The 14,349-nt window shown below is 38.9% G+C and overlaps 1 protein-coding gene across 1 annotated transcript in view; it reads left to right on the top strand.

Annotated features, from left to right (window-relative positions):
- AKAP7 (A-kinase anchoring protein 7) overlaps positions 1-14,349 on the top strand; it is a 75,349-nt gene that overhangs the window by 54,240 nt on the left and 6,760 nt on the right.

The raw sequence follows: 14,349 nt of genomic DNA, 5'->3' as shown, positions 1-14,349 counted from the left end.
ATGCTCCTTGTGTCAGTCACAGTAAAGATGAAAATTTCCAAAATTCATTATTGTCTTCCCATGGTCTTGTTTCAGCTGTCGTTCCTCAGGTTAAACCAGCTGACAAATGCCAGTGATTAAATTGCTGTGAGCTGTGTTACTCAGTCAGGTATTCACACACAGTGTATAGTTCATATCAATTCTCTTCACATGCAGCTACAACCTTGGAAAACACTTAGCCAAGCTTCGTGTTTACTATAAGATGTTAAGAATGGCTGTTCTGGCCCAGCTGAATGGTCCTTCTCCCCAGCATCACAAGCACAGGGAGCCCAATAAAGCCACTGGAAAAGGGTAGATGTAGGGAAGTGCTTCCTCAGAGTCCAGCTCAGGTGCTCCAGTTAGTCGTGCTAACAAACACAGTTTGTTTTACCTAGTGCTAAATGGGCAGTTTTGCTGCTACACTTGAGAGAAATCAATACACTGAAGGTACCTGGGGGATCGAAGAGCTAGGGTGTTCTTCAGAGGAGCAGAAAAAATATCTGTCTTCACACTGGCTGAGGGACAGCAGGACAGCGAAGCCATGGAACTGCTGTAGGTGATGCAAGTTGGGCCTGCACAGCCTGTTCTTGCTACTGTCTAAGGGAACAATCTTGTAACTGCTGCAAGGCTCAGAGGCTGTGTCGGGATGGAGGCATGCCACGCAGCATCTCCAAATGCTGCCTTCATGTCTACTCATCTACGCGTGCCATGCTGAGTCCTTTGCGAAACAACCCTTTTTAAATAACTCATGTCCTAACTAGCTTTTCTTAATTTTCAGGTTCTTAAAGTGAGACAGTATTGATACTACTATCCTGGTGTGCAGGAGATCCGTCAGGTTACTTTAAATTTGAAGAAAGCTTTGCTTGTGAATGGAAATAGTCATTTTAGAAATAACATAATTTTGTATAAAATGTACAAAGAATTTTTTTAAGTGAGAGTTATTAGGGTGGAAATGAATTCATTTTAAAATCAGTCAGATGAAAGCAGGTTATTTCTGCCCTCATTCAACAATGTTAAGTTCCAATGAAGTTGGTGGGGCCTGCAAAATTTGGCTTCCTGTTCTGAAGGAGAGACTTCTCAAAAGAGTGTAAATTCCAAAAATATACTATGAAATATAGTATATATGCGTGTGTGGTCTACAAACATGACAACCCTGGAGTTAGACCTGGTATTGTTTAGCCTATGTTAGTGCTAAATGTGTTTGTTTTTTTTCTCTCTCTATTATTCCATGCTCTGATGCCCATTAGAAATTAATTACAGTAAATGTGTGAAGCTGAAGGTACCAACTCGTTGTTTTCAATACATTTGTTCCTCCCTTCTTTTGACTGAATTCTACCTGAAGTGTAACTTTGGAACATGCTGAGAAAGTGCTTAATTGTGTGTTTATTTGATATATACAAGTTCATAAACACACACTACAGGTAAAACATATAGCACTGTGGTGGCTATATATATGGTCAGGATTATGTATGCGCATATGTATGTTTGCATGTGACACTATTTTTACTGTGGTATAAAAGAAAGCATTTTATGAAATAAGTCTCGTTAAACATAATGTTAGCCTATTTGCTACCTGGTTCCAGACAGGAAACCTAGGGTTTGAGTCTTTCTTGTACTAGCATGATTTAAAAAAAAAAAAGAGAGAGAGAGAAAGACTTGTAAATATTGAACATATACAAAATTACAGTATCAGACAATTAGTGATATGATCATCACAGTGCAATATGAAACTTGTTTGCACTGTAAAAGTTGAAATTCGTATCTTGACAAGGCAGAGCATAACAATTTGAGCACTTGTGTTTTGATTTAATGAGATTGAGCATTTAGTGCATAGTAGCTGTCAAACAATAAATTATTACTGATGATGTAAATTGAAAACAACACCTGAATATAGTTGTGGAAGTAAGTAAATGAACATAGGGATTGGGGCTGCATACTGTCTAGGCAGGAACCAGGGAGGCTCATATACACAGCAAGGCCAGCAAAACTCAATCTTGCTCTTTTGGGTTTGACCCGAAATTGCCAAAATACAACAGACTAGGGATTAGTTTTCCAAAGTAAGTGAGAGGTCAGTGGGCAAAATGTGATCATTTTATTTAAGTCTTGAATTAATTTTGAAGATTCTGAAAATTATGATTGTAAATCAATGAGTTGACCAAACTTTCAATGTGTTGGGTAGAGGTTGATGTGAATTATTTTGTATTTGTACTATATCGACATAAAAGATGCATTGCCCAGCCTTCTGTCATGAGAGACAGGACAGGTTTGCCTACCCCAAACAGTAAGTCAGTCTCTGTTGTTAAACAGTCGTTGTATGCTTGCCAATCTGTCTAACTGGTTTCCCATACTGATAGCTGCTTGTCCAGCAGGTACATGTAGGGGTGCGTGACATTTTCACTTACTTTTTTTGAGATTTTAACTCCTAGCTGCTCAAAGTGATACCCATTCAGATGCCAAAAAGACCCTAGCCTTTTCCTGTCTTCTTTGTATATGAAAACACACACTCATTAGCTGAGCTTGGTAAGTCATCCATTCTCTAGTGTTTCTATTCTTTCTGGTCTTGACATTCTTTCTGTGCAATATTGTTTTCACTCCTACGCGTCTTTTCAGTCACGCACTGAAGATATGTGCAAACAAAGTTATGCATGATGTGGATGAGGAAACAAACAATTTGAAGGAAAGGTATGTGTGTTCCTCAAAACGACAGCTTGAATAATAATTAGGTGTTCTTAATCTTTTTTCCGCTCATAAGGCTTCTGAGTGACCATGATGAGGTTTCTAACATTACTTCCATTTTCTGCTGGTAGAAAATGAGCACAAAAGACAGCAGTCCCATGGACTTTGTCAAATTGTAAAGAAATATGGTGCAATGCCGAAAAATGGGTCATGATCTCATTGCTAGTTCCTTTAGGATTTGGTGGCCCCAGCCAAAACTAAGTGTTCAATACTTAGCAAGTCAAAGTTAAAATGTACACAAATCTCTCTCCTGCAGCTAATGATGTTAACTTTAATGACCAAGGCAGTAAGCCTTACCAAGGCTTGGTGATAGCCAAGGCTGTCATCTATGTTTGTGAAGCATGATTATGCATACTTGTTTGTTCAATCTTGGGACTGACGTTGGTTTAGAAAATAATTCCTGCAATAATGGAGAAGTTGTACATATCAATGAAGACAAAGAGAAAGCAGAGATTTGGAGAAAATCTGGAAGATAAGGTTGGGGAGCTAGATGTACTCATAAGTTCTGCTTCATTGCAAGGTGTACCAGAGAGGATAGCAGAAGAACAAGCTTTCAAACAGGAGGAAGTAGATTTAAAAAAAACAAAACAAAAACAAAAAACAACAACAAAGGGCAAATAAAGCACTAACAGCAGGCAGTAGTGCCTGTTTATGGCCTCAAAAATAGAAAAAAATGTAGTTATCTTGAAGAGAATAAAAATAATGGTGACTGTGAAATTGGGGATTGTAGAATGACATTAGATGTATCTTTAGATACATCTTTGCCTTTATGCAAGCCTCCTTCAAATTGAAATGTCTCTACATTTTATTTTTCTAATTAAAATTACTTACTGCTTTTAGAAAGTAGTCCTACAAGGCATGAACACACGTTGCTGGGTTTTTTCTACTGTCCAGTCTGTAGTTACTTCAGCTATATTTGACTTTTGATTGAAAAGAGAAAATCTTTTTTTTTTCCCCTCCCTTTATGTTTAGTACAAAGATAAATAAAAATTTTAGTCCTATAAGCGTAAGTGTCCCACAGAAAGAAGTCAACTTTTTGAATTCAATTTTTGTGTCAATTTTTATTTGGGTACAAGGAATTCTGGAGCGCATAACTGTATTATTTTTAGAACTACGCTACATTTTCCTGTTTCATGAAGATACAGCAGACTGTCTTGCTTTACAGCGTGTTAGATTGCAGATGTTGGGATCCCTTCCACATTTCTGTCAGGATGTTTTATGTTAAATGAATTACAGCTAGAAATTGTGGAGATGAATCAAGTCAAGTGTGATTGCCTTGCTATTAAATTATGTTAGTGGGGGAGGAGGGAGGCGAAGCAGCAGTATTTATTACAGAACTTATTTGGAAATGTGGCAGAAATGCTGCTTTCCTGAATGGAAACATGAGCAAAGACAGGAAGTTCTTAGGTATGTAATCTAAAAAAGTCCAGGGGAATTTGTAACTGCTTTAAAATACTTAAAATTGTGGATTTGGTTAGAAGTCTAACCTTTTATGTAACATGTACTTACGTATGAAATGAAGATGTGTATGAAGCCTAAGGCCTTGTGTGGAAGTGCTTAGGACCACAATGATCCATTTCTGCTAAACACTGAGAAACTTTAGTGAAGCCTTCAACCAAATCCATCTTTGTTAAAGGAGTTGAAGAATTACCCCTGAGAAGTTAGGAAGAGATTTCAGTTGTAGTAAAGAAAAGGCCAGGATGATCTAATTGGTATACGTGACTAGTTCTGTGGTGGGACACATACCAGCAGTTGTCCTTGATCACAATGAGAAGAGATGAGAAAGGATGAAGAGTAATAGGAAAGTTCAGAAGAACCTGATGGGAGACTTTGAAATAGAGTGCTAAAGTGACATGTTGGTGTATTTGGAACTTTTATGAACTCAAGGGTTTCATTTTCAAAAAGTATGTGATCAGAGAACCAACCTCCAAGTGACTTGTGACTCAGTAGCAAGGTGAGAGAAGTGCTGAGGTCACTGAGTGCCACAGGCTGTTACTGCAATACCTTGGTTGTTTTCTTTCTTCCACCAACCTCACTGGGAGCCTGTTCTGATGGTGAAGACCCTTTCAAAACTTCCCTTCTAGATTTATTTGTGGCCAGTTTGTTGCTGTCTATTGTACCAGCACTAACCGTTAGCTTAAGTATCTAAGGGTAATAGCTTGATGTCATTTTATAATAAGCACAACTGCCAAATCATCACTGTGAATAGGTGGACAAAATAAGGATGTTTTTGACTTTTGAACGGTACACAAGATTTTGCATAAATGTTTGCACCAGATTTCTTGTATAGTGTTGAAATCATGTGTTTGATTTCCGTATTGAGGCTAAGACTCTCTATTTGCATGCTACTTTTAATGTGAAAACCTCCACAACCGTGTTAGCTTCCAAAAGTCTGTTTAAATTTCTGGCAGAGTGGAGTGTAATGTAAATGTGTCTTTAATGCTCCTCTTCGTTGTGATTAAATTCATTTTGGCCCAGGTGTAGGAATTGTGTGATACTTGGCATGCCCACCTCTTGGATAAGACTATGAAGTTGAAAACTGGACGCACATTTGGTAATCCTACCAGTAGTTTGTGGTGGATTGCTGGAAGCTGCCTTCTCTTACACCAAGTTCTAGAGAGAAAAACATGGTTATGTGCAGTACTTATTAACAACACATTTTAATACTGTTGTTACAATTTAATATTGATAGAAACAAAGCTGTTAGGCTGGCAGTTGTTAAGTAAGCAAACAATAGTGGCTGTAAGGTCATAAAACCCCATTCTCTTCTAAATTCAGAAGTGCTGACAAAAGCGTTTACTGATCCCATGTGGTCATTGTTGCCAACATTGTTGGTCATACAGTGGTGGTGTATGCTGTGTATATTGTTTCATAGCAGAACAGATTATGTGAGCAGTCCTTCAAAGCAAAATCACCTCAGTGAGGTAAATCACTTCTCCTTTATTGATCAAAGCTAACCCAGGTAGTTTTTCTTGAAGTGAATTAAGGAATTCTCCAAACCCATGGGGCAGATGATGGTAAGAAGCAGCTAGGTATAACTTCTTCCAGTGTAGGACTGGATCATGTAAAAAATACCTTTGTGTTACTTCTGAAATATATGGGCTCAGTCTTGCAAAAGAGCAGTCTCAATCCCTTGTGAACATGTGCATACAACAGTGCTGTCGTACTGCTGCCAGCAGAGATGTTGGGAGGGACAAGTAGCTCAAACTTTCCTTGCAGGGGAAAGGATTAGAAGTGCAGACGTTATGGTCTTTCTTGATGGACTCAGTAACATTTATACTGGTGATCATATTTAAGTATAACTATTCTCTCAGCACAAGGATTTTACTGTGTCTAAAATACTAAGCTTGCTTCGGTGCGGGTTGATCTGCTAATACTCATGGATAAAATATTAAACTAGTAGCTGAGAAGTCTCCTCCTTGGTGATCTTCAGAAGCCACATGGACATGTTACCGGGCACCCTGCTCTGAGTGGCCCAGTTAAGCAGGAGTTGGACCCAGAGGTCCCTGCTGACTTCAAAAGTTCTTTGATTCTGTGACAGACATCAGATGGGACTCAAATGAACTACTAGTTGTAGTCCTAATGCTTTTTGGGAAATGCAACAAGAATAGTTGGAGGGACAAATCTTTGTGAGAGGTGTATAGACCATGCATCTCCCTCTTGCCGTTCCTCTCAGTTGTACTGCTTCATGGCTGTTGCCCCCAGATAAAGTGCTGTACTTCTCCTGGCTTAGCTAACTTAAAAGGTTCTGTAAGGTGTATCATGCCTGTGTTTCACAAGGTTATCTTCAAATTTGTATACTTCCCCATCGTCTTTGTATCTTCCAAACCATAACTGTCTGAGAATTCCAGAACCAAGTTTATTGAGAAAGAAATCACAGTTATGCCAGTCTGGGTATGTTAAAAATCATGGAAAAAAATGCAGTGACTGATGCCAGTTCATATTGCATTTCTGCTGTGAAGAGCATTCTGTGACCCATTTCTGTATTTTCAGGTAAAATAATCTATTTAATTATACAAGAGCAAATTCTTCATTGTTTAGTCATTAGCGCTGCAGTGGATAACTCAGTTTTGGGATTTTTTCATTAAGTAAAGATGAGAGATGACATTAACACTGTCTTGTTTACAGATTATGGCAACTGAGCCTGTGATCTGTCAGCCAATACAGAAGTTACCACTGCTGAAGCTACTCAGTGCACTCATCTGCCTAACAGCGGATAGGGAAATATGAACTATTTATTATGCTATGACTATATAGCTCTTTCTGGGCAGATATAAAGCACAGTAAGAGACCGTACAGTATTGCTGCCATTATAGGTATGGCACTGTAAAGAACAGAAAAGAGAATCATCTGTCAAGGAGAAGGACCTTCCCTAATACTTATTTTGCTGCAGGTTGATGCAATGAATTATGTCACTTATTTTCTTACATTTGCTCTATATTTCAAAATTCATGCTCAAGTAACTTTTTAGCACACGTTGCTACAGGGTCAGGAGGTCCAATTGGAGAGGTAATGCACTGGAAACTTGCTTATGTGGAGACATTTCTCGCCATGACATTAGACACATGTTTAGTTCATTGTTTCTGGTAGGTATTTCATTCAAAGAATTGCACAAACAGAGGAGCAGATTGCAGAATAAAAATGGTGGATTCTCTGTCTCTACTGAGCACACTTAGTGCTCCTTCAATTAAACTGATTGGCAAATGTTTGGTGCAACAGAAAACTTTTGTAGATACAGAATTGAGCTTTAAATTTCTTTGGTTGAAGATGTCAGTTTAAATTCCATCCACCATAGGTCACTTCCTTCCCTGGCAGGGCAGCAGGCAGGGAATGCCTAAGAATATATCCAAAATATTCTGTATGGCAGTCTAGGGAAAAGGAAGCTTTACAGTAGCTTGCAATATGAGCAAATTCTGCTGCCGTAGAGTTCAAGCAGCCCTGGGCATTTCTGTGGGCTAGCAGCTGCCATGGCAGATTACAGCTGACAATTGCATTTAATATTCCAAATTATGCTGCTGCTTGGTTCAAAACACCTGAACAGTAGCACAGACCAAAGAATGGTGAATATCGTCTTTCCCGGGGCAAAATCTTTCAACTGCGATTAGTTTGTGTATTGTAGATCTCCCACATAAAGTTAGAATAAAAACTTGAGTAGGAAATGAATATTTTTTTAATTATACTGGAATGGATAGTAGCCTTTCACCAAATAATTGATTGTTAACTAAAATATGTCAATTGGCAGCGTACCATAAATAATAATTCACATTACTTTTGCCTGCAAACTTACTTCTGTATAATAAAAATGATAGCTGTTTACTAGTGATAAAATCTCATAAAAATTGCCAGTGTACATTAAAATTCTCAGTTAATAATGATTATATTCATTTAAAATAATTTCAGTGATATTCCATTCAGATATTGCAGTGTTTGGGAGCTGTCTAAAATGACTCTGCAGCTGAAGTATTTCATTAGAAGCAAGTTAAGTGTTTAAGGATATTTGCTAAACATGCAAGTAAAACCATGAAAGTGAGACAGATTATCTGGGGCGTGAATAAAGTGGTAGTGAAAATGTCAAGTGAAATCCTTAGCAGCTATAAACAAGAGTAGTGCTGGTTTATACCAATCCAGGACCTGGCCTGCCAAGTGTCATGACTGTGACAGTCCGCTGGCAGTCCCTGGAGTCAAGGACTGTAGCAAGATGGATGGGAATATCAGCAAGACCATGTAAAAATGGCCTTCTATAAATAATATCAGAAGGGCTAGTTCAGATGGCAAGCCAACAAAGTGCCAGCTTCATCTGGAATTCACTTCGTAGCAAGAAGAGGAGGACAGGTTAAAAATACTGTTCTTTCAGCCTCGGGCAGACAAAATCAGACTCCCTTTGAAGAAGGCTGGTGTTCTGCTCACAGCTGCTGGAGGAGACTTCCTGCACAATTTCTTCAAGTGAGAAGACAGCAAATCTGTAAGGGGAATAAGATCACTTTAAATGTTCTACATTTACACCGTTTTCCTTAAGCAGTTTGTTTACTGGTATCCTGTATCCTCTTTTTGAAAGGGAGTATAAAGGACAACAAAGTAAACAAATACAAGTATGTTTTAGGTGAACTTCACTAATTGTCCTCTATGCAGGTGTTCCATTTAAGCAGAGAAAGCGTTGTACTGAGTTTCTCGTACTTCAAGCGTGCAGGTTAAACAGTATTGCTTATTAGAGATAAAATGTGTTCTATATCTACCACGTACACACTTAGATATGAGATATTCTGTATTTTAAGCTGTTAAGATGATTTAAAGATAATCTTAGTAAGACCATTGCTGCAGCAAAAGGAAGACAAGGCAAGACAGGGTTCTCAGAGCTGTTCTTGCTTCACACTAATGTACTATTGTAAAGCAAAAGCTACAACGTTATGTTTTTATTGATTTCCCAAAGTGTAAATGAGAGGCTGTTGGTATCACAGATAGTATTAAAAGCTGCCTTATGTTCTCTGTGAACATAAGAGAACAGCATCCAAATAGCCTATTCTAAGGGAGCTCCCCTTGCTTAGTACTGTTTCTCATATTCATTTTAACTTTCACATACTCCTTTCTCAGCTTACTGAGCTGTATGTATGCTGTGGTATGGTGCCTTTCCCCTTGCTGTACAAATTAGGAAAAAAAAAAAATCTTGTGCCACTTGCTGCTTCCCAAACAAGAGAAGGAGCAATATGTTTTCTCAAGTCCTGTCAGACCTGCCCTGAAAAGTAGAAAGTGTCAGAAAGCCTCAAGGGATATGAATGTTACTTCTGCATTTCCTTACTTCTGAAGATTAAATCAGAAGTGCTAAAGACAGATCTCATCATGGTGGAAGAGGAAATTGGCTGTGTTGTACCCACAGCTGCATTGGAGTCTCGAGCCGAATCCTGTCTCTGTCAGTTGCGTTACGTGAGCTGCTGCTGCGTTGCATTATGAAAGTGTACTTGGTAATATTCCTGATTGCCTGCACTGGTAAATCTGTAGAGCATGAGACAGATCTGGCCCTGGAGAAAAAGCACTTTTGGACACCTGACAGTGCCCAGGAACTCGTGTCCCCAAGTCACTGTGGTGGTGTGGGCCCAGTCTGGCCTCTCCTGACAGGCCTCAGTGCCAGAGAGCAAACGCTGGCACTGTGCAGCTCACCTGTACATACACAGCCACGTGTGTCTGAATCAAGCACTGGGCTGCAGGAATTACTGTCGTGTTACTCTGATGGTTTGTCTGGTAACAAAGGAGAACCGAAGCTGTATTTTCCATCTTCACTCAGAAATGATGTGTGAGCAACCCCAAATTGTGGCCAGACAAGAAGTGTGATGCGCTGAACACTGAAGACTGTTCTCTCCTATCAGATACAAACAGCTACCTCAAATTGCAAAACTCATTTGCTTCTGCTGTTGTATTGCTATATGACAGGTCATGCTGTAACCTGGTCCCTGTGAGCTTAGAGTGGAGGCAGTCATACTGTAGAAATCATAACATATGGGGAAAACCATATGTTAATTACAGAACACAGCTACACTAGGGTTGGGAAAAGTGTTATAAGGCCAATATGTAGTGGTTGTCTACTCCTTCGTAACCTGATGTTTTAAATGGGCTTCTTTTCCTTCTTAATTGTAATGCTTAATGCTAGCTAATTGTGTGCTTTGTTTTCTAGTGGAGAGTGGTATTCTTGGAAGCAGCCAGGCATGTTTTAGCCTTTATTCCAGAAACCTTTGAAATATTAAATATTTAAAAAAAAAAAAAAAAAAAAAAAAAGCAACTGGTCTGCACAGTCTCTCTTAAAGATACCGTATAATTAAAAAAAAAAGAGAAAACAAGTTACTTACTTCATTTTGGCGTATTAGAAAATGAAATCTGGACAAATAATTGGACGGTCAAACTTGACATTTCCATACTGACCTGGAATGACTGGGAGGCTGTACTCTGCCTCCTTTTAAAAAAGGGGATAGAACAGGTTTCATCCATAGAAAATGTTCACCTTTGGGAAGGAAAAAACCCAAATCTTCTCTCTTCTTCCCCTTCAGCAAGATAATACATCACTAGACCTACTGTGTTGTAACATAAAGGACATTCGTGTGGTGCTAATTAAGTCTGCCCAGGGAAGATCAGTGTCGTTTCTGTCTGGGAAGCACCAGAGGCACAAAGTAGGACTGAGCAGGGTACAGCCAGAGGGCATCTCTGTGTGAGGGGTGCTCACATGAAAGAAGTCAGAAGGGTTGCTTTTCAACAGAAGATAATGCTCCAAAAGCAGCGTAGCAACCCAGGAGCTTCACTTGCAGAAAGTGGCTCGGGAACTGTGGAGCTACAAACCCAGAAGACAGGAGTAGGTTAATTTGATTAAGCAACTGTTAAGATAGCACAGGATTACTTCTATTACATCATGCAGAATAAGAACAAGAGGGAACATTTTGTATATATTTTGGGGAAAGATTCCTTCCAGTGACAGATGCTTGGCTGCAGAGCAGACTCTATATTTTGCAATATTGTGACTGAGATTTTCAGATGAATACAGACAAACAAAGCAGACAAGGCAAACAAAGGTCCTTGGTCCAGTGAGGTGGTCCTTTAGATAGCACTGGTCTGTTACTACTTGTTAAACACTAGGCAAAAGGGAAAATAAGGAATCTTAGAAAGTGTTGTAATAAGGTGTACTGATGTGTTGTTCAGCAGCTAGTTATTATTGGTTTAGTACTGTTTCTAACCATTTTTCCTATTCCTAAGATTTGGGTAAAACTGTCTTTGCTGTTCCCTTAAGCTTGAATTGTAAAACTGGCAGAAGAGACTGAGATTTAGTTCTGGGTATTGGAGAGATGATGCTTATGCTCTGGAAATCAGACTGGAGAAAGGGATGGGCAGTTACTCTGCGTTTATTAAAGGAAAATGGACTGGATGTCGCAGATGTTGTTTAAAGCTTATCATTCATCAAAGGAAATGTTTGAGTATAGACTAAGTCCCTGGGCCTTCATCTGGAAGTGTGATGTACTGGCACACTTCTGGCCATTGCCAAACTTTTGCAGTGGGTGGTTCTTTTAAACTTGTAGTTCTGATGTTGGCATACACAGCTGAACTGCTGTCAGGCCCATGGCCCTGTGTGGAACCCTCGTGAACCTTAAGAATGCTGTTTTAAATTGGTATAGAGAAAATTTGTTCCTTATTTTGTATCTCGTCTGGATTCCAATCCCCAGTGTCTCAAAATCTGCCATTAGCTTTATCATTCCTGCTGATGGCGTAATCCCTTTGATCCACCTGGCCACTTGCTTCATTTCCTGTGAGTTAAAATACTGAGACATGGATAATTCATTTACTCTCACTGGAGAACTTGTATCCTCTCACTAAGAGAAATGTATTCTGTCATGGTCTATTATTGTGTTACTCATTCCATTTCACATCATAGCAGTAATTTTTTAAATGGCATTTTATTCAATTTTCCACTTTAGTACAAAGCACAAGGATTGAACAAAGCCGTATTAAGTATCGGGCATAGGTTTTGCAGCACTTCTGTGGCTGAGAGGAATCAGCAAATGAGAAACATGTTTTGCTGTCTTTAAAATCCATTACCACTCAGTGTAGACTAATGCAATCATGAAAGTTTCTCTTTCTTCCTCTCTTTGCTCTGCTCTGCCTTTACTTTTCACAGGCGCATCAGTAATAGAATGCAAGGGGCTTTTTTCAGCACAAGATGAAGGTTTATTCTTGTAGGATAATCTGAGACTGAAGTGAGTTCCAGTGATGGAACACCCTCCTGAGGTCTGGGGTTATCTTTTTTGTTAATGTGAAATTTGATACAGTGTTTGCATATTTTGAAAGGCTTGATCCTCTGATTTAGTGAAATAAATATTACTTTCTGTTGCCCCCACGTGGTGTGCTCGGTTCACCTGCTGTGTATGTTCTCTCTTGCAAGTGGACTGAAACACAGAGTGAGAGCCAGGAGTGACAAGGACAGAGGGCTTGGTACTACACAGCCCAGACCACTGGGGCACTGCCTGTCATGCCTGCTTCAGTGTGATGAGTAACAGTAATACCAACTCTGTTGCAAATGAAGCTCATCATATTGCTTTGAAAGATGAATTTAATTCCCTGGGTCCTTTTTTTTTTGCCATAATCTCTATACAAGGCATGAAATAAGAAGAGATTACAGGATTAGACTTGGGATAAAAACTCGTTATGTGGTAAGATGTATCCAAGTATAAGCTCCCACATCAGTGTTGTATCCAGATGTAAGCTTTCACATCAGTGGCAGAATAGCTGGATCGCCATGGTGCTGCACCCAGGCTATGAGGACAGGCTAATCTTAAGGTGCTCTGAGTTACTACTTCTGGTGCAGGAAATCCCAAAACTGTGAAAGATATAATCTGCTTTTAAGGGGAAACACTGCCTGTCTTCTTCCTAATCCTCATCTTATGGAAATTCACTTGGTCTTTCTTGCCAAAAATAGACGTGGGAGGACTATTTGTATGTGGAAAATATGAAGGTGAAGTGAACTATTGAAGCAAATATATTGCTTTAATGGGAGTAAAGAAAAAAATACCACTTTATTTTTTCAAGGCTGGTTCGGAGTGTAATGAAGAAAAATGCAAAAACACTTTTTAGCCTGAATATCAAACCCTTCTTCCTTTACCTTGAGTTGACAAAAGACTACGAAAAACATTGCTTTAAAATAGCAGGGAATGAAGAGGCAAAGATGAAACTCCAAATTAGAACTATTTGACCTGACAGAAATAAAGGACCAGGACTAGCATAAATAAGCAGTTATCCATTTATGCTAATAGGACAGGATTACAGTTAGTAGGATGCTAAAGAGTTGGGAATATTGTGTAGATGGAGGAAGTAAAATTTGAGAATGGACAACAGAGTGGAAAGAGGACAGAACCATCAATTTTAAGGCATGTTAATGAGCAATCCGTTGTGATACAGAGTGTTAGCTGGTAAAAGTTGTGATGGTTAGTTCAGTTTATGTCATTGCCTACATGTTTTTTGAATTTGTTTCATAGAAATGCCACTGGAATAGACTTTGGCTCACTGAGTATAAGGAAGGAGAAATATGGGGGGGGGGGGGGTTATTCTTTTGCTGCAAGAGTGCATTTTTGGAGCCGTAGAGAATCTTGTGAAAGAAATGTTGCTGTTATGTTGAGAATATTGGTTATATTCTTAAGGTGTTTTATGTTGTTTGACAAAGAAAATGTTTTTACAGCTATTTCATTTTAAGCATTGGAAGAATGTGAACACTTCTAGTATGCTTTTTTTTTTTAATGCCTAACCTAGTTGGTTTATGTAAAGGGTTGATTGCATTAAATTTAGTTTTACAATATAGTAATCTTCCCTTTTTGTTTTAATGAAGCGGTCTCTCTACACTATCCTCTGACAACACTTTCTGGATTCTTGTGAATTGGGTTAACTGTTAGCAAACTGTGGTCATACCTTCAGAATTATTAGCTACTGTTTAATTACAACGATTCTGATTTCGTATGGCCAAGATGACCAAAACCCTATGATAGACCAGTTACTTAAGACCAAATGATTGTCTGAATTCATGGCTTAGCATGCTAGACTTTTTTTTTTTTCTTTTGGAAGGCTCATAACTGACGT

Source organism: Numida meleagris, chromosome 3, assembly GCF_002078875.1.
Source record: "Numida meleagris isolate 19003 breed g44 Domestic line chromosome 3, NumMel1.0, whole genome shotgun sequence".
Classification (NCBI taxonomy): domain Eukaryota; kingdom Metazoa; phylum Chordata; class Aves; order Galliformes; family Numididae; genus Numida; species Numida meleagris.
The sequence above is the reverse complement of the archived record's forward strand: the minus strand, read 5'-3'. Positions and strand labels throughout refer to the sequence as shown.